At 28.7% G+C, this 21,586-nt stretch overlaps 1 long non-coding RNA gene across 2 annotated transcripts; it reads left to right on the top strand.

Annotated features, from left to right (window-relative positions):
• The first annotated feature begins 12,730 nt into the window (after positions 1-12,730).
• Positions 12,731-14,465, top strand: LOC121206200 (uncharacterized). 2 transcript variants are annotated; one of them, XR_005901226.1, is made up of 3 exons: positions 12,818-12,962; positions 13,321-13,414; positions 14,268-14,465. It is a non-coding gene; the product is annotated as an uncharacterized lncRNA (long non-coding RNA). The 2 variants fall into 2 exon arrangements; XR_005901225.1 differs by having other exon boundaries at positions 12,731-12,962; positions 13,321-14,465.
• The last annotated feature ends 7,121 nt before the right edge of the window (positions 14,466-21,586 follow it).

The raw sequence follows: 21,586 nt of genomic DNA, 5'->3' as shown, positions 1-21,586 counted from the left end.
CTCCACCGAATAACAATTGTTAAACCTATTCAGTAAAGTTATGTTATTTCAAAAATTCGATGCACCAAACATATTATCATATGTGTAATGTCATGTCAGCTGATTATTTTTCACATATTACTTATTAAAAATCTAGTTAACGGATTAATGGCTACTATTTGCATTAAGACTAAAATTTTAAAATTCAAAAAAGTATAGAGACTTAGAATGACCAAATTAGTGAAAATTGACTAAATCTACAATTGTCTAAATAGTACAAGACTAGTAATTGAATTTAACCAAACAGATTTGATTGCTCTAGGTCAGGATTAAAACTTCAAATTTTGAAAAGGATAAGAACTAAAACTAACCAATTTAAAAAATATAAAGACTAAAATTGATCAAATAAAAGTATAAAGACTAAATCCATAATTTTTGTAGAATACATGGGATTAATAACAGAAGCCCTTTCTTACCGTATGACTAAGTTAAATTAAGCTGACGAGTTAATAAATGGGGTTTCAGATATATTTCAGCCATTGAAGGACAACCAATAATTACAAGAAGAAGACGTCTTCTCTACTGTTATATATTGAAGCATGTTTGGTTATCATCGCATTATACCACAAAAAGAAAAGACCACTTTGTTGTGCCACTTTCCCCCGGTTCTCAGGGAGAATGATGCCCCATTGCTTAGCTGAAATAGAATCTGAAGGCACCTCGCCCACGCCACTACTGTTTATACAGTTTAGCTTTCTATTATTGTTCATGAATCATGATCATGTGGATTCATCTTTTAGCATTCAAATTAACCCTAAACTCACTCAAGAGTTAGCACATAAAATTTCAGAATATTCATAAGTTTCCACCATAGCATTAGAATCAGAGGACATCAACCCAGAAAGGGTCACTAACAAGTCTTAATATCAATCTATACCAATAATATAATCCACCATACACTATAAACTGTATTTTTTTCTTCTCTTTTGTATGCTGCTCTGTCGTATCCTCCTTACGGAGCTACGTTGATAGTTGGGGGTTGGTTTGGCCCTCTAATTTTGTTGTCCTCTTAAAATTTTGGGTAAAGTATAAAAATAGTCACCTTATTATCCAATTTGTTATATTTTGGTTACAAAATTATTATTATTTTTGGTTTAGTCACTTAACTTATTGAAATTAAATATTTTAGTTGCTATTACCGTTAATTTAATAATGGAAGTCTAATGATGCTTACTAATTTTATCAATTTGATTTTAAATCTAAAAGGTTAAATAAATTTTTTATTTTAGTTCTAATTCTAAAAATTCTAAATATATTTAAAAAATATATTTAGTCCTAATTTTAGTTCAAGTACCTTGACGTGGTCCAAAAGAAAAAAAAAAGTTCTAATTAGATACAAATAAACAAAGTGAGGGGACAAAATATATATTAATCCTATTTTATTTTGGTTCCGTGTGGGGGAGCCCAACCCAGAACCAAATTAAAACACGTCTGATTCAAAAACATTTCTCCTTTTTCTATATAAATAACACCAACTGCTCATTCAACCCTTCATCCTTTCATATTTACTGCTGTTTTGTATTAGCAGTGCCGATTAACAACGACGCTACATCATCTTAAGCAAGAAACAAAGTAAAAAAGAGAGAAAGAAAGAGCTTAGTTGTTCACATGGCAGGCAAAGAAAACGAGACAAGGTCTCCTAGAAACAAGGACGCTAGCTGCGAACCATGCAGGTCTTTTGGTCAAAAATGCAGTCACTTGGTTAAGAAGCAGCGAGCCAAATCCTACATCCTCCGACGTTGCATAGCAATGCTCGTGTGCTGGCGTGACCGCGGCGAGCCCTAAAAAGAAAACCGGCCACCTTGGTTTCAGTTTCAATTTCAGTTTCATTTCATAGTCTGGAGCTACTTGTATAGGAGCACTAGTGTAATTAAAAGAAACATGTACTCTTAGATTAATTTTTAGTGCAGCTGTAGCTCATATCAGTTTTCATGGATAAGGAAATTTATGTAGTGTTACATTAGGTTTTTTTATCCAGAGCTCTGCAAAATAAATGTGTGGATCTGTTTCGAGTTTTGGGTATTCATTCTTTTGATTTTCCTGTAATCTATGCTACAAACTTGCTTTAGCTGCCAAAAACATTCAACCGAAATCTGGGTTTTCACCAGAATTCTCTGGACATGACATATATGGGGGCAGTTCAGTTTTGCAATATCATATTCATTTCTCATTGGTGGAAGAATGAAGTTTTTTTCATTACTTTTCTGCTAAATTAGCAGTTTCCTACTGATATTTTCGGTTACATAATTTCTTCATGCTTTCCATTTTTTCTTTTCTTTGAAGGAAATTTGTGAATTAGAGCAGGATTTCTTTGATTTATATATTGGCTCTGCATCCAAAATGCTGATTAGCTAGCTGTAACTTGCGTCGGGGATTTGGGTCAGAAATATTTCGCGTTGAAATCTTGTAAAGAAATTTTTAATAAAAAAGATTCTATCATCTATTTAAGCTCGATTAATCATATTTTTCAAAAAGAAAACTTGTTCATGGACTTTTGCTGATCTGGTGTTTTCATTCATTTCGTAAAAACTTGGTGTTAGATATATATAGAGAGAGAGAAATGCAGAGTCTTCTTTCTGTTTTTGTTTGTAATTTTTCTCTCCACTTCCTCACTTGAAATCATCATTGGTTAGAGAGAAAAGTATAAAGAGGACAGTTAAATTCTACTTTCCCAGATTTCGAATCTTGCTCTTTTTTTTCACTGTCAATCGTATGCATCATTAAACTAAACTAACCCATCTCCCTTTCCCTTTTCCTTTGTTAGTGTTACTTGTAATTATCAAAAATTCATGTTTAAGGAAAGTATTTTAACCCAAATTTTAAAAATATTCATTTATCGTCTGATGAAAAACATTAATTAAAAAGCTTACTTTTTATTAATTAATTCTTATCTATTTATTTTTATTGTCTCTAATCTTTATATTCAACCATTTTTAATTAAAGATAATAAAATTTTATAAAAACAGAATGTATTTTTCAGTAAGATTATTTTTTTAGTTAAATTCACCATGCATCTCTAAACGATGTCTTTTATTTTAAATTGATCTTTAAATTTCAAAATATTCTAATTACATCCTTAAACTATTGAGTTTACATCATTTAGGCCTTTTTGTTACTAAAATCATTAATTTAACCATTAAATGGCACATCAGATCTTATGTGATATAATTTAAAATGAAAACTTTAAGAAAAGTAATATTGTGACAATGGATATTTTAAGAATTTCAATTTCGAGGTTTTCAAAACTTTTACTGAAGTTTTAACAAAATTATGTACCAATGTTTCTATTGTTTTTAATTTTCATTTTAAATTTAGCTACATAAGATTTGACGTATCATTTAAAAATTTCAATAACAAAAGGGCTTAATTGATATAATATTAATAGTTTAGAGATGTAATTAAAATATTTTAAAGTTTGAGGACTAATTTAAAATGATGTCATAATTTGGGGGAGTTTGATATAATTTACTCTTTTGAAGTTAAAAATACAATGTAATTGCAATTTGAATGCATTTGAGTAACTATAATCAAGATTAATCATTATATAACACAACTGTAATACCTAAATCAGAATAAATTTATGTAAAAATAATTATGAGCCGAAAACTTATACACTATTTACACAAATGACAACTCAAACTTAAAACATCGAAGTTTCTAAAACTTTAATTTTGCCATTAAGCTAAGACATCACGGCTGTAAATTTACTTTTAAAAACCATTATTATCATAAATATATTCTGTCCTTGTCTTCTCTTATACTTTTTGTTTTTTTTTTTAAAAACTTTTTTTAGAAATGCATGTTAAATATTTAAATTTTAAATTTTAAATTATGTATATAAACTTTTTTCTCTTTATTTATTTTTATATTTTAATTAATTTTTTTTATTAAAAGCTTATAAATATTGGTAACTAAAATATTTTTACATCAATTTAATGAATTCATGTGAAGTTCAATACTTAAATTACCTATAAATATACTGAATTTCAATTTTCAAGCAAAGTCAAATACTTTTCTTTTTTTTTTTTTTTTGTGAAAGATGTAGAAGATATTTAATTTTATAGTGCTTTAATGTGCAACTAATTTTTTATTATCTTGTAATTAAAATGGAGAAATAAATAAAATAAATAAAATAAATAATTGATAAACAATAATTATGTAATTTTTTATTTTCTTAATAAATAGATCTCAAAGAAATTATGAGATTTTTTTCAAATATGAAGGGACACGAGGAGTGGGATATATTTATTTATTTTTCATGTAATTATCAAAAATAATATTTTTATTCAACTTATATTTCAAGTTGCAAGGTGGCCTTCAATATGCCAAAATATATGCACTATATTATACAGTATGGTTTTTTTCTAGTTTTGGAATATTTGGAAAACATAATAAAGGAGATTTAAGTATTTGCAATATATATGGGGAATCATCACCCGCTCATTCTCATGTAGACGCTAAAGGCAGATGACAAATAGAACAGGCAAAGCTACTCAGAAAAGGTTTTCTATTTCACGGAAATAGCTAAGTTGACTAATAAATGAATTCTTGACCACCTTATCCATTGCTTTCTGCCACATTTTAATTAATATAGGGTTAAATCTCATTTTCAGACTTTAACTTGATAATTTTTCACATATTGGGGTTTATATTACTTTTTGGTTCAAATTAGGTCCTAAATTTGGTAATTATTTTTACATTAGGCCTTAAACATTTTTTTTGTCCAAGTTAAGCCTTGAATTTGGCAAATATTTCCATGTTGGGACTTCAAACTTTTTTCTTATCAAAGCTAGTCCTTGAAAACCCTAAAGTTTAGGCCCTAATATATTGGAACAATTATCAAGTTCAAGCCCTAACTTGGGCAAAAAAAAAGTTAAGGCCCCGATGTGAGAAAGTTGTCAAGTTCAGGTTCCATATGAGAAGAATTGCTAAGTTTAAGACTTAACTTAGATTAAAAAAAGTTCAGACCCTAATATGGAAAAAATTACTAAGTTCAAGCCCCAAATAATGATTTAACCCATTAATTTATGACTTTTTTCTCTCTTATTTTTCTTTTAGATTTATCCGTTTATTTTTTTTAATATTAATATCATTATAAGTTTTTAGCATATCTGTTTCTTTTGATACAATATTTAAAATTACCCATAGCTCTTTTTCAACTCTTAAATAGGAGGAAAATGCGCTTCAGCGCACTCGAACCGACGTCTTCCTGCACTTGTAATAATATCAATATTAATCGAGCTAATACTCAATTGAATTTTTTTTATCTAATGAAAGTTGTTTTTCCTTTTGATATTAATGCCAAAATCATTTAACTTAACTACATGGTTAAAAGAAAAAAAAATTGATATGGATAAAGGTGTTTGAAATATTTTTGGAATATAAATTAAAGAATCATAATAATTTGAATTGAATTAAAATTTAATTTAATATAATTTAATTGAAAATTATCTGATGCAAAATAAATTTTTTATCTTTAAAATAATTAAAATAACTAAAGTTTCTATATACAATTTATTTTTTCAACGAAATACCATATAAGTCACTGGTGATATTTTTATTTCCTTGAGAATAATTTAAAAAATATATTTATAAAAATAGATTTTGAAAATTTATTAAATAACATTTAAAAATCATAAAAAAAACTCACTTTATTAAAAAAAATTTAAAAACTCAAAATCTAAAATTAATATAAAAATTTAAAAACTAAATTAAATCGAATTATTGTATACAATTTAGAAAATAAAGAAAAATGAATCAATCAAACCAAAAAAACTTCTGCATCATCTTCACCGAACTCAATGCAATGCAATGATTCCACACATAAAGCTTTGAATCCGTAGCGTGCATGTAAATTTTTAACTATATCCAGCATAAAATCTTTATTCTTAATTATATTCGGAAATTAATAGAGAGAAAATCCAAAATATAAATTGCGTGATTATACTGATAAATAAATCTTTCTTTTTATTATTATTATTTAAAATGATGGTAGTTTCTTCATTATTTAAGATGGTATTTTTTATATATTATAATTTACATATTTTATTATTAAAATAATTTTAAAATGTAATCCAACTTTTTATAAATCAAAATCTTAAATTCCACTCCTAAAAACCCTAAATAATTTACTCATATCTTAAAAGTATTTATACAAAAGAATTTTTAAAAAATGAAGGGTGAAGATTTGTCTGCGAGTAAAAAAGAAATTCACCGACTCTGAGTTAACCTTTTCCCAAATGAAATGTATTTTGACTAAATCAAAATAAATTTATAGAATATGATTTATATAGAATACTGGAATTAAATCGAAGGACTTAAACAAAATCCGACCGGCAAGCAAATATCACATGGGGACACCAATATCCAATATCACTACATATATAGGTTTGGGATACTGCTTCCAGAGAAAGAACAGGCTCCTGTATTACAGATAAATCATGCTTTTCTCTAATTGTCTTGTTCATGCAGTCTTGTCAAGTGGATTGTTCCTTTAATTCAAACACACAGTTTATCCTAATCAAGTTTATTTGATACCAATGAAGTGATTTCAGTATGATTTTAATTATTAGCAAGCTAGTTAATTTTATTTATTTATTTTCATTGGTTTTATAGTTGTCATGCTTAAAGAAAAACGTTGGGTTAGTAGAATATACCTTGTCTTGGAAGTAGGCAGGTAGAACAATTTCGGTACAATTTGATTATACTTGCTGGGTACGACTATTGCTTACTAAGAGCTTATAGGTTGCATCCAGAGCTTCGTCTTAGCAACTAAGTATAATTAAAGGCGAAACATCTAAAAAGAGGGGGGTGGGTGGGTCAATAGATTTTGTCAGCCGACAGCAAGGAAATAAATAAATTCAAGTGATAATTGGATTTAAAATATTAATAATTATATCTCGTGCGGCCCTCATTAACTATTGTTTTCCTTTCTTTAAGAATATATATATATTGCTTTGCTTTATGTGGCTTTGGTCCCACTTACCCTGCCGTTTATAGTCCTCCATTGCATTTGTTTTCTTTTATTTACCAAACTCTTTGTCAAAGCAGCAGTGAGAAACACACCTAACCATTGAGGAGTAGCATCTCAATTTCATGGACACAATCATATGAACGTTTTCATCTCCTTCCCCAAAAGGTTTTCAAATACACTCATTGTTGCTTCTTTGGTATTATAGATGAATGAAAGCAATTTGTTGTTTATGTTACTGAATATTAGTGGCAGTGTTGATTCAATCAATGCCCGCCGCATTAATGTGAAACAAAGAAGAAAAATCCAGATGGAAAGGGAAATATCATGAACAATTGATGCATTCAAAAGTTGTGCATAGAGATATAGCTAACTGCAGCAAAAAAGGACCGAAGTTTTTAAAGATGGGATTTGGATGGGGCACCAAAATGTGGAAAAGAAACTACGACTATTGGTGTATGACCATTCGGTAATTAAATGGAGGGAGGGGAGGGGACCCATTAATGAGCAGAGCCAACACGTGCATTCTGACAACGTTGAAATATAGGGGGAGGGTGGTTTCGTTGAATTTTGTCTTTATTTTTGTGTGTGTATATGTGTGAGTTCATTTCTTGCCCACTGGGGTTGGGAGGGTTTGCCATTACTTACAACAACTTTAGAGCGAATTCAATGGATTCAATATATCTCTGGCAGTGGCAGTGGCAGTGGCAGTGGCAGTGGCAGTGGCAGTGGTAAGAGGCAAAGCCCGCCTGGCTCACCATAACAGCGGCATTCAACCATGTTGTTTATGAGTTGTTCCTTTCATGACTTTTCACGTGGAGATGCACGTGTGGGTATCACTCAATGAAAAAGTAAAAAGAAAAGAAGGGAATGAATCACAAACAACAAAGGCACTACTGTTTTGAAAGGAAAAAAGAGGAATGCAAAGACATTTAACAAATGAATAATGGGTGGTGAATAGGTTTTATCTCTTCCAACCACACTGATTGTTAGTTGTCCCAAATATAATTTTAGCTTGTTGGGGTGGGGGTTTACCTAGTAGGATCTGATGAGGACTCCACTATTTTACCTCTGAAATACTGATCCTTTCTTCCATGGAAATTGCAGATGCAAGTCTAACAATGAATTTACAACATTTTCAAATTTTATGTTTTAGCTTATAACTATAAAAATACACGTTAAAATCTCAAAATATCCAACTTCTCATTAGCCATAAATTTTAAAATTATACACCAACTTTGTTCTAATGTATAAATTTATACATCAAAATTTAATTTAATTTAATTCTCATAAATTATTAACATAATTATTTATATATGTAATATTATTTATATAATATTATTTTATATTTATATATTACATATATAAATAATTATATTTATATAATATAAAAATAAATTAATATATTTTATTTATCTTTTAATATATATGATTCAATCAAAATTTAAATAGTAATTATACTAAATAAAAATTTATATATCGAATTTACAAATTAATAAGTACACTGATATGGTGGGGTTATTAAAGGTACGCCATTTACGCATGATCTACATTTATATGGATATGATTTGCTCTCTTTGCCATTATTATATACATTTGAAATTTGATATGATTTGATATATGTGTTTGTGACAGTTATTTCTCCATTCCATTTTATTAGTATCTTTTTCTGAATTTAAGATTATTAATATTTAAATTGGAATGTTAGAAATTAATTAATATAAAAAATAAACAATTTTTTTCCATCACGTACAGTAATATTGTGCCACACAAAAAATTTTTTTTACACATTATATTTTTAATAACTTACCTCATTTATATTCTAAACAACCAACCCGTGAACCTGCTTCCTTTCGCATCAATCATCATCTTAACTTTTATTAATCATTTATGCAGTAGTAAAAATTTGAATTTACAAAAATAAAAGAAAATCAAATAAAGCTAAAAATAATTAGATTTGATTAGAGAAGGAAAAAGGAGTTCAATCTTTCTTGGGCATTAAAAGAAAATCAAATCAATGTACAAACAAATTCTTCACTTTTGCAATCCCATCACTGCATCTTTATCAACTTCATCTTCACCCAATATTTAGTAAGTTGATAATGTATTTTTTATCTCATAAATAATTTTAAAAATTATCACGTATTTTTTAAAAATATTTTATTATATTTTTATAAAATATTTATCAATTTTTTAATTTTATTTTATTAATAATAATATTTTCCTATAAAATTAATCTCAAAATTAATAGCAAGCATAAATAAATTATTTTTATTTTTGAAATAAGTTCAAACCAATAAGTTATTATAATTAATACAACTAGATGTTAAAATTTCATTCAATTGAAAAGAAGACTGCTCTACTCATATCTTCTCCCTACTTGGTTCCAAATCCATTTTGTCTAGTTTATATGGTGTTTGATTCTTCTTAGTGTGTTTTATTTTGTATCCCTTGAATTGTGTGATCAAGACTCTTTAGTCCAATAAGATTAACCTGAGTATTGTGTCATTCTAGCATCTTGATTAAACCATCTAATTCAAAATCAGAAGATGAGGAGGAAAGAGAGGAATGGTGGCAAAAGAGGGGCATGTTTTGACAAGCAGATCGCTTTTCAAGAAGGGATAATGTGAAAAATAAAAAAAGCTTGTGTGGCACGATATTATTGGAAGGGATCATATTTTATGTGGTAAGAAGGGACCATGTAATAACTTCTCTATTACATCTCATGTTGAAACTTCTCCAAGAACAGCAACTTAGGGTGGTTAAAGTGCAGTGAGTTTTATTGACATTTCTGATTTGTTTATCATTGGTTTGTTTTCTATCAGCAAATAATCTCTAGATCAAACTAAAATTAATGGCATTTTTTTGCTGAAGGATTTGTTTTCAAATGGCAGAAGGACGAGAGGTGGTTGATTGAAAACAAACTCTACCCTTTCCCCTAAAGCCTTTGACTTGGTCCTACTTCGTGTTGAATTTGTTTTGAATTTATTTAGAAACAGGGATGGATTCAAGATTTTACCGGTGAAACTTTTAAATTCGAACGACTTTTTTTTAACATAAAAAAGTGTCAATTCTTCTTGAATACTTCTTTCTTCTTCTTATCAAACAAATCAATTTAATTTTTTTAGAAAATATGAAAGATTTAATTGAAAAAAATTAAAAGAAAAAATCACATTATATAAAATTAAATATTTCTTTTTCACATGAAAAAAAAACTAATACTATACTAAAAATTTTATAAATATCATTATAATTCTAAAAATTAAATTTAAAAATCTTGGTCTTAGTCCTATTTCTCAATCCCAGGCATCCTAAATTGCACCATCCGTTTCATAAGATTGAACTCATCAATGATAGCATATGTTGAAAATTCTCAAACTCTCTTTTTCGATGTGTACCACCAAATAAGTTTAAAAAAAATCATCCTTCATTCTGTTGCGAAAATGCTCATTGAGTGCCCAGAGTTCCATTTACTTAGTACTTAACAACTCTTTATTTTTGTTTATCAAGATGGAGGAAACCCTTTAATAACATATTCCAGAGTGATTCATAAGCATTTTTGCCTGTATATCTTGTCAACTAGGGCATACTCTAATATAACAAAGTTGCTGACATCATTCCTGTAGCGACGTAAAAATTTCGCTTTGGTCGCTAATTGAGGCGATTTATTGAAAATTTAAAAACTGACTTTTGATTTTAAAAAAGGGAGTCGCCACCGATCCTTTTTTCTAGGTGTGATCGGACACCTAATAAATCTTCTTTTTTAAAAGAAAATTTATTTTTTAAACAAAAAGAAAGCCGAGCTTAGGTCTACGTCAAAAGCCAGAGAAAAAAATAGGGTTCGGGAGTCGGTTACGCACGAGGAAGGTATTAGCACCCTCGCGACGCCTAAAATTGGTATCTCGTTAAACATGTGTTGTCTTAATTTTCAAAAATGCGAGTTCAATATAACATTTAATCACGATCTGACCAAAACACGAGAAATTTCAAGTTTTTGATTTTTTTTTGAAGGATGTCCCATTTTTAACACGAGCCAACGAATTTCACCCAACATAGCCATGAAGTCGATGACTTAATGTTAAATCGGTACATTGCCTTATTTATTGAAAAAAATGAATAAAAATATTTTTTAAAATAGAAAATTCATAAATAAATAAATGGCGCAAACAATGACATAATGAATGAAAAAAATATTAACATATAATATAAGAGCATTAGGATAATAATAAAAACAATACTTACAATAAAAAGAAAATAATAATAAAAAATGATATGCTAATAACATAATAAGAAAAGCAAGCTGATACAGAGGGTAAGAAACAAAAAATAAAAGAATTAGAAATACATCGAAGCAAATAATAAATATGATAATAATATTAAAAACAATAATCATGCATGCGATATTAAACGTAATAATAGTGTTAAACACGAAATAAAAACAATAAATATATATACATATAATAATAGTTAGTAAAGTGACGGAAACATGATATTAAAAAAAACACTAATAATGTTATCTATATACATACGTATATATATTAAAATATAAACATAATAATAGTATTAAAAAGTATATACATAGTATTAAAAATATATACATGATATATACATATTAGAAATAATAATATTAAAAACAACTATTAATAATATTACATAAATATACACATATATATTAAAAAATATATAATAATATTAAAAATACGTACATAATATATATACATATAATACAATTATTAAAAAAATACATACAATATATAGTATTAAGAATATACACAATATATATGGTATTAAAAATATAGTATTAAAAAAACATAATATATACATATAAGTATTGATTAAAAAATAATACAATAATAGTAATAGTAAAATACTAATAAATAATAGATATAGTAATAATAAGAACGTATAAACGACAATATGTACAGGGGAAAATAAAAATAATAAAAGAAAATTAGTAACGCTATATATACGTAAACATATAGATATACATTGAAAACATATATACATAGTATTAGTATTTAAATACATATAATATAATATTTAAGAAAAAACTGTATATAATATATACGTACTTGATATAGCATTTAAAATCTATATGTAATATAACATTAGACATATATATAAATATGATAATATAAAAATATATAACTAATAATATTTAAGAATGTGTACATAATATAGTATAAAAAATGTATATATATACGTAATATAGAATATAAAATATACCTAATATATTAAAAGAATATATACATAATATAATATTAAGAAAAATAATAATAATAAACTATTAATAATACTATATAATATATATAAGCATTAAGTAAAAATAATACTAATTCTAATAAATAATAAATATAATAATAGTAATAAAATATAATAGTATACATAAAATTAAAATTAAAATAAAACAATGAGAAAAAGTGAAAAAAAAAGGACAAAATTGAATTAAAAATGAAGTTTTGGGGTGAATTTCGAAATAGAAAAAAGAAAGGGGCTTATTTGAATGCGCGCAAAACATAGGGGGACCGAAAAAGTAATTTACCCAAACCCTTAAAACAACGTCGCTGAAGGGGGGACCAAATCGCAAAGCGCGATAAATTTCAGGGCCAATTTAAAAATCGAAAAATACTTGATTGTAAAAGTATGAAAAAGCGGAAGGACCGCGCGCGAAATTAACCCCTAAGAGCAAAAACACGCGGATCCTGAGTGGGTAGGGTCAGGTCAACCCGATCCAGGGCAAAACAACGTCGTTTTGTGACCTGGGTTTTAATGCCAAAACGGCATCATTTTTAAACACTATAAATAGCCTAAAAATCAGAAAAAAAATCATTTGTAACCAAGATCAGAAAAAAAAAGGAGAGAGAGGGAGAGCTGAGCAATTTCCGGCCACAGGGCTGGTCACCGTCCGATCGCCGGACCGTCGTGCACCGCCGTCGCCGGCCACCGCGTGAGGGTAAGTTTTTTTTTTCTTATTTTTTTATAATTTTTTATATGTTTTTAATATATATATGTGAGAAAATGGACCCAAAAACGAAACTAAAATGAAATTAAAATCACCTTAGATTTGGGTATTTCGGTTCTTCGATTCGTGATATTTGAGTTTGATTTTTGCACTATTCCTTTGCTTTGATGTTGCTAGAATAAAACTTGAATATCCTTTTTTGTATTTCTCAAGATATTGCTGAATATTTTGTATTTGTAAAAGAAAACAAATCTGTCGAATCCTCTTTCTGATTTCGGCTTGGCTTTTTAAAGCCAAGTTACATGCATTTTTTAGTATTATCTGTCCCCTCTCCTTTTGATCTTTGCAGGCGAGTGGGTGGTGCTGACATGGGCGGTGGAGCAGGTGGAGCAAGTGGCTGGTATGAGGCGATGGGACGTCAGCGGCGCTAGGGGTTGATTAAGGTTTTAGCTTTTTGAAACCCTAATCTAGCTAGTTGGGTTAAGAATTTGGGCTATGTGGGTTTGGGTCAGGGTCTGTTTGTAATTGGGTTGTTGGATTAAAATTTGGACTTAAGTGTGGGTGAATTTAAATGGGTATTTGGGGTTGGGATTTAAGGTTTAATGGGCCCGGGTAATTTGGGCTCTTACAATTCCTAAAAGTATTGTCCAGTGGAAAGTTGACATAGGGGATCACCTTGGCTATCTTTTTAGTCACCAGCACTTTCTCACTGTTAGGTGATGGTGTTCGTAATGGCCTTTCAACATCAAAATAGATTTTCTCCACTTGCATAATGCCGGAACTCAATTAAAATGCATCAAAGATGTCTACTTTTGCTTCTTGAAGGGCTAAAAGGTTCTTTATTCTTATGTTGCTTAAGTGAACTTTCTAATCTTGGTGGTTGGATCGCTTGGCACTACTTTGCCAGGACAACAAAAGAAACATCAAAGTTCCAAAATAGCAGTTACTGCAATTTGACAAAAATTATTTTATCTCTATATCTTTGATTTCTACCCAAGGTGTCTATGGTTACCTTGAAGTAGATCTCACATCACAATCAGACAAATTTTAAGTTTTTTTTATCTATTTTATGGTTATTCTATATTGTTCAATGTAAAGTTATAAATTAGATTTTCAAAACTTCAGTATGATGTGTTCCCTTGAAGCAAATTTATGGTAATTTTCTTTGAAGGCATTCTCTCAGGCATTTCTTTGTAGTTTCTTTTAAGGGACTTTCTCAATCAAATCTCATTGGAGATTCTTATTTGTGTGAATCTTCAACTACATTGAAGTTTCTAATATTTTCTCATGATATAGGTGTTGAATTTGTTAGCTGATGCACTAACTGATTATAATGCCGGTGTACGTGCTGCAGCTTGTATGTGTTTGAAAAGTGTCACTCGATCAATCAAGGTTTGTAATGTGATCATGTGATAACAATTTTGCAGTATTTTGTTTAAGTTTTATTTGCAAGTATAGCTGATGGAATGCAATACAGAATTTGAGTGCTTGTTATTTCATGGCTGAAAATGCTTATTCGGTTATTACAGTAGACACGAGAAGATTTAGCACAAGACGAATAATTTTATTAAAAAAATAATAAATACTTTACTTATTTGTCTTAACTAACACTTGACACAATTTGGCAATTGTAGAAGCTTTCTACAACTTCATGTTTTGATGAGCATCAATTTGAAAATGGTCCAATTGAATATTCATGTGTAGCTTTTCTTGCTCCGTAAAATCATCCGAATAAAAATGATTCATAAGCTTGCATATATCTTTCACTCGAAAAGCTTTGTAATTATCGCATGGATCCAAAGCAGAGCTAAGAACAAGTAACTCCACTACTTCATCATTAAAGCGAGAATTCACTTCTGTTATTAATGAATCAATACAATCAATGAATATATCAAATTGATAGTGATGGTCAACTGTGAGGTTATCTCTCTGGATGGGAGATCGACCTTGACTAGCTTTTGTATGGAGCACTTAATCAGGGACTTCTATCTTATGATCTTTACAAAATAACACTTTCTCAAATAAAGGATCCCACTCATGTTCTCTGAATTTCTAAAGAAACGCTTTAGTTGATGACACCAGTTGCATCGTGTTTAGTGCATCATGTTATTTATACTACAATGTTTGATAGAGATCATAAATGATTCCAAGCATCTCAATCACGAAAAGCAAGATGAAAACAAATTCAACATATGTCATTGCATCATATATTCCATCAACTTCACTCCTTTAAGTAAGGTTGTCGGACTTGATGATATCTTGTAATACAATACAAACGGAATCAAACATCCTTATCAAGCTATTGAGAGAAGCTAAATGAGATCCCCATAGGGTATCGCTTGGACGTTGGAGAGTACCAACTTGTTTTTCCCTTTGCCAGTTTCAAGCTCACAACGGTCAATCAACTCCGCAATATGAGGTGTCTCAAACTCTCTTAATTGATCATGTCGCTTGCCTGAAGAAACAACCAAATTGATTATACCAGTCAAGTATGAAAAAAATTGGTGAATAGGAATAACCTCCTTGATACAACTACTAGAGTTAATTGGAGACGATGAGCGAGGTAATGAACATAGTGTGCAAATTGGCACTTTTTAGAAAATAACGCTTGCAAGCTGTTCCATTCGCCACGTATATTTACTTGTACCATCATATCATTGACCACGAATATCATCCACATTAAGGGAACGACGTAAAAGAACTTCACAAATTGCCTTCTCTAAAGCTAACAATGTAATGACCCAAAATCCACGGGCATCGGAAAAATACATTATTGGGTCTCCATCTTAGCGAAATGTGTTCGTAAAAATTTATTAGAAATATTTACGAGACTAGTTGTATGTTTAATTAGGTTTTAATTAAGTAAATTTAGTTTAATTAAGAGTAATTAGGAAAAAAGACTAAATTGAATAAGGGGTAAAAATTGAATTATAGATTAAAATAAAATATAAAAGACCAAAATGGCAATTATGCCGTTTTTCATAATTGAGGCTGCAAATGAATTGAAAAATGCAAGATTTTTCTTAGATTTTATCCATTAATTAAGTTATTATTATATTATTTAATTAATATTATATTATTATATTATTAAGTAAATTAAAATAAAGACAAATGTATGGTAATAAAAATATACATGTGTAATAATTGTATTTGTACAATTCTAATATATTTATTTAATTACTTTTTATTTAATTGTAATATAAATATTTGTTATTAAATATATATTTATTATAAAAATTATTATTATTAAATTAATAAAGTAAATAAACATAAAAGAATAAAGAAACTAAAAGAATAAAAGAAAGAAATGAAGGAGAAAAGAAACAGAGAAGCATTCGAATAGGGAGAAAGAAAAAGGGAAAGAAAAGAAAAAGAGGGAAATTAAGGTTTTAAAACTTGGAGTTTAAATTGGTAAGTTAATTAAGCCCTTTTTACTTAATTTTGATGTTTTAAAAGTTTTAGAACAAAGTTTTGTTGAAATTAAGTTGAAGTTTTGAAAGTTCTTAGGTTTTTGAACTTAGATCATGTTGAATAAAATAATAAATAAGGGGTTTAATTGAATGAATTTCAAGTTAGAATTGATTAAAGGATTAAATTCTAGGCTATAAGTTTTGTGTTGTAGGGATTAAATTGCAAGAAGTTTTAAATTAGGGTTTTATTATGAACATTAGATAGTTAAGTAGAATATGAAAGGAAATTGAATAGAAATAAAGTATGAATTGAGTTAGAAAAGTAAATAAGTTAATTAGGATTAAATTGGAATTAGGGTATAAATTGGATAGAAATTCAATTATTATTATTAATTAGTGTTGTAATTAATAGTGTAAATTATTATTATTTTCGTAGCTAGCAAAGAACCCGAAGCATTGGCACAAAAAGGAAAGGAGAAAGTTATTGAGGAGTAATTACGAAATCCGAGTTTGTATTACTATAATCGAGTTATTATTATTAAGTATTAATTTTAAATTTATTTATTTTATAGTAAGTAAATAAGTAATTTTATTGAATTGAATTTAGAAAATTCAATTGAATGAGAAATACGTGTTGGTATTACTATAATTCGAATTTAATTATTATTAATTGTTGAATTTTAAGTTGATATGCATGGTAAGTATTAGTATTGAATTGTATGAAATTAAATTGAATTGTGATTATATGTGAATAATTGAAATGTATATTGAATTGAGAAAGTGTATTGAACTATGAATATGTGAATTGAAAATTTGATTGAAAAGTGGAAAATGATTGAATTGATAATGTGAGAATTTGTAACTGAATTGAGATTTATATGTGATCCAGAAACCCTATTAACTAGTCGGACTGAGTTGGATATAGTTGGCATGCCATAGGATTTGAAGTGTACAGAGATACTTCGACCTCGAGTCGATGAGACACTGGGTGTCATACTGTTACTTCGGATAGATTCGATGAGGTACTGAGTACCACTTTACTTCGGCTAGGCCGATGAGACACTGGGTGTCAACGTTGCTTCGAACTATCCGATGAGGCACTGGGTGCCAAACTGGTGTGTTTGGTTAGATTCGTGCATCCACCAAAGTCCGAGTCTGTCAATAGGGGTAAATAAAAGAAACGTTAAGTTGAATAAAAGGAATTGGTTGAGCCATTAAAAGAAATGTAAAAATGGAACATGAATTGAAAATGTGATTTGAATGTGAGTATGAGAATGGAAAGCATGAACCAATGGTTCATGAATTAGATGATGGCTCAACATGAATGTATATGATTTCAATTGACGAATAGCTAATTTAAATTGTATGAATATATTGAGAATGACAAATTTATGTTTGAATTGGATTAGTAAATATTAAAGTTCGATGATTTAATTTATATGATGATTATGTTTATAATTTGAATTATGGTAATACCACTGAGTATGAAATACTCAGCGTATGGTTGTTTCCGTGCGCAGGATAATAGAAGTCTAGTGCCCCGGTCCAGCATCCGATCGATCCTGACTTCAGCAAAATGATTTTGGTGATGTTTTCTTCCTTTAAGTGAAAGTGGCATGTACATAGGGATTTTAATGGTTTTTTTAGTATGTTATATAATTTTTGTTGTAAAGAAAAGTATTTGGTATTTTGATTATTAAATTAGTGAAATAGTAGAACTTGTTATAGCATTGATATTGAATTAAAATGGTTTGAACAGTTTTAAGAGCTAATTAAAAATGATAGTAGGGTTTTCATTACTTAAGTTGTTAAGTCAATATGTAATGTATGATTCAAGTATATTTGAGTATATAAATGCATTGGTTAAAATACTGGAATTGGTTTGGTTGCGATTTGAAATTGCAAGGAAGGTTAGATATTTATAAAGGGATTATATTGAATTTTTAAATAAAAATAAATAAAAATGAATGAATGAAGTCAATTGTAAAAGTTTATATGAATTTATAATTATTTTATAACATGTTTGTTATTTATTTAAGAATTATTTGTAAATTTCTGATATGTCCAATAATACCTCGTAACCTTGTTCTGGCAACGATTTAGGGTTAAGGGGTGTTACAACGATGTGGTGTCTTTCACATGAACCAAATCAAAGAATCGTTCATGTATAAAACTTTCTTTATTAACAAATTGCAATACAATTGCCATTTGTTCTTTCTTTGACTCATCACGAGCTCCATCCACTATAATGCAAAACTTTGAACCTCCAATTTCTTCCCGAATGAATCCTTAGATTTTACTCCCCAAAATAGAAAACTATCCTTTTGAACAGTCGGAGTGACATTCTATGCATTTTGAAAAGCATTTTCTAAGACAATTGCCTCCACATCTTTATTTTAAGAAGCTAGGAGTTTTATTAGTTCTAGAAAGTTAACTTGATTTCTTGAATCTTGTGTTTCATTGCGTCCACTAAAGGCACAACCTTGAAATATAAGTCACTTGATAGAATATATAGACATCTTAAGTTGTAATTGATTTCTTGCAACTTGTTTAAAATTTTGTTCTGAATAATCCTCTCAATATTTTGCAAGGAATTCTGAAGACGAGATAAATTTTCATTGCATTCTTATGTAAGTAATTTTCATCCTTATCCACATAAGTAATGTAACACCCCTAACCCGTATCCGTCGTCGAAACAGGGTTTTGGAACATTACTAAAATTTGCAGATCACCTAAAAAAATTCACTTAAATACTTACCGATTCAATGCATCATATAAATAAATATATTACCATTCAATCAACAGTTTGGCACTTGTATAAGCATCAAACAGCAACATTGTTAGTATACTTGCACATATCTCATATAAATTCAACATTGATATATCTATTTTCTCGACATATCGCACTTGAGTTTAATAATAGTCTTAACTTACATAATTTCATTGTATCAACATATCAAAGATAATCATATATGTACATGTCATGAAACATATCATGCTCTTACCGTTTCTTCAAAAGCATATATCATTCATTTCATTATATCAATATTTCATGCTCCATCATTTCCATATATTTTATGTATATTTATTCCGGTAATAGTTTATATCAAACTTAACATAAATTATATTCCATGTACTTATACTTATTTCGTTTATCTATCTTCATAATTATTTCATACAACTATTTTGTACATATATTTCCATATGACCAGTTCTTGTAAACATTTCACACAACCATTTCATATAACCATTCGTCATCTGATACATATTACCTGAATATCAATTGTTCAACAGATGTCATAGCATCTCCCATCCACGGTCTTATTTATCTTTGACATGATACCATAGTGTCTTTCAACTATGGTCTTACTCATTTTCTGTCATGTTGCCATGGTATCTTTCAACCATGGTCTTGTTCATTTCATATCACGTTGCCATGGTATCTTTCAACCATAGTCTTATTCATTTCATATCACGTTGCCATGGTATCTTTCAACCATGGTCTTACACATTTCATATCAGAGAACACACTCCCGCGAACCTCATCCTTACAGTGGGATTACCAGTCCAGGCTAAATCCCCTGTAATATAAACTCATAGAGTATTGTCGGGATTACCAGTCCAGGCTAAATCCCCTGCAACGACAATTACTCTAATGACCTTGGATCTAAATTACCATTCCAGGCTAAATTCAGACCCTAATTCGGATTACCCGTCCAGGCTAAATCCATTTTACACGTATTCTTCGGGAGGGCTATATTAGAATAGGATCACCCGTCCAGGCTAGATCCTTTTTACTGTCAATTCATTTTCAGAGATCTATCGAATTTTCCTTTCATTCAACTGGGATTTGTTTTCAATTTATATCGAGTATTATCAATATTTCATCAATTATCATGAATTGAACATTCAAATCATATTTTCATCACATAACCACATATTTCAAGTATTTAAAATACAATTCAAGTTACACAAACTTACCTCATTGCTTGTTTGAGTTTATAATTTCATTAATCCGATATCTTTTCTTTTCCACGATCAAGTCTCATATTTGAGTCGTCTGGATCTTTATAAATAAATTTGATCATCATTTTCATTGATTTCATATTCTAATGCATTTAATTAATGCTCTAGGTAAAATTACTATTTTGCCCCTAAACTTTTAATTATTAACGATTTCATCCTTAGGGTCAGGAAAATAAAATTCTTGCAATTTAATCATTATTTCCAGCTATTATTCTCACATATATTGATAACAGTCCATGAATTCTATAAAATATCAGAATTTTTCATAATTTCAACACTTTTCAATTTAATCCCTAAAACATGTTTTCCCCCAATCTTGAACTAAATTAATAATTTCATTCAATTTTGTAATTTAAATAATAAAATAATTCATTTCATGCAATTTGGTCATTTATGACATTTTTACAAAATTGCCCATAAAGTTTTACTTTTATTCAATTTAGTCCCTGAGCCTAAAATATGCAAATTAGCCATGATAGATGAATATTCATACATATTTTTCCTCCTCCTCCTCTCCATTGCACATCCTTAATGTATATAGCACACTTGTAAGTAACATTATCCATAATTTTTATTATTTACTTTTATGAATATTCAAGCTATCTATCTGCGTCATAGTCACTAAATTATTTATATCTAGAGCTATAGAACTTCAAATTAAGATCCGCTAATTTTTTCTAAAACTATACTCATATATATTCTTACCATAAAATTTTCAGAATTTTTTGTTTAGCCAATAAGTACATTTTATTCTTTAAATTTACCCCTGTTCTACTGTCTGACAGTTCTGACCCTTCTTCACTAAAAATTAATTATCTCCTCTTACAGAATTTGAATGATGTTCTCATTTATTTCTATTTAAAATAGACTCATTCAAGATTAAAAAAATATAAATTTAAACCCAGAATTATTTTTATCCAATTTTTTATGATTTTTCAAAGTTAGAACAGGGGGACCCAAAATTATTCTGACCTTGTCTCACAAAATTTATTATATCTCATGATTTACAATTCCATTTCTTACATAATTTCTTCTATAAGAAACTAGACTCAATAATATTTAATTTAATATTTTATTCATCCTATAATTAGATTTTTACAATTTTTGGTAATTTTTCAAATTTAGACTACAGCTACTGTCCAGAACTGTTTTAGTGCAAGATATTAATTATCATGTTTA

The sequence above is a fragment of the Gossypium hirsutum genome, chromosome A09 (assembly GCF_007990345.1).
Source record: "Gossypium hirsutum isolate 1008001.06 chromosome A09, Gossypium_hirsutum_v2.1, whole genome shotgun sequence".
NCBI lineage: Eukaryota > Viridiplantae > Streptophyta > Magnoliopsida > Malvales > Malvaceae > Gossypium > Gossypium hirsutum.
The sequence above is the reverse complement of the archived record's forward strand: the minus strand, read 5'-3'. Positions and strand labels throughout refer to the sequence as shown.